Source organism: Wasmannia auropunctata, unplaced genomic scaffold (genome assembly GCF_000956235.1).
Source record: "Wasmannia auropunctata unplaced genomic scaffold, wasmannia.A_1.0 LD334542.1, whole genome shotgun sequence".
In the NCBI taxonomy this organism is placed as follows: Eukaryota; Metazoa; Arthropoda; class Insecta; order Hymenoptera; family Formicidae; genus Wasmannia; species Wasmannia auropunctata.
This window is the reverse complement of record NW_012028348.1, coordinates 30,378-31,189: the sequence shown is the minus strand read 5'-3', so window position 1 is coordinate 31,189 and position 812 is coordinate 30,378.

Genomic DNA, 812 nt, shown 5'->3' with positions numbered 1-812 from the left:
TAAAATATCTGTACATTTTATTTAATATAAAATATGTAACTAACAGCACAGAACATATTTCTTCAGTAAAATTGACATTTGTAATATATTAAATTAACATCAAACATTTTATTAATTTATTTTTAAAATTTATGTTTTAAAACTACATTATTTTTATGTTGTTTGTTTACTTACTTACAAATTGTATTATTTTAACACTGAAATGTTAAATATTAAATTAATACAAAATATTATTCATAAATAACACAATCACATTATGTTAAACTAACACTTAGATATGTTAAAGCAGTTAAAGATTCAACACAAAAATTTTAATAAGGATTTTAATAAGGATTTTATCATAAATACAAAAATGTTTTTTACTTTTTTAATATGTATATTTTTGTAACTTAACAAGTCAATATCTCTTAAGAGCTCTGCCCTACCCAGCCATGAACTCCGCGTTGACAGTGGCTACATCGCGATAGAAATTAAAAGCTTGTCAGATTAGACTCGTTCTATAATACGTCATATATCGGTGTTTTAAGTCATAAACCGTAATAATTCTACAGAATATATTGTATGCCGATATCGTAAGCAGTGTAAAATTGATCAATCACAGTCGAATATGAAGAGAATACTCGATTTAAAGAAAATAACCTACTGTGAAAAGTATTGACAACGAATGTTGTGTTGCGTGCCATTTTGTTATTATGTGCTTAATTGTGAAAATGTGACTTGTCTCGTTTATTAAAGTCGTAAAAACGGGTGTAAACTAGTTATTATCGAATTTTATACGTAAAAGTATCTTTTCCATAGATCGGAAGAGCACA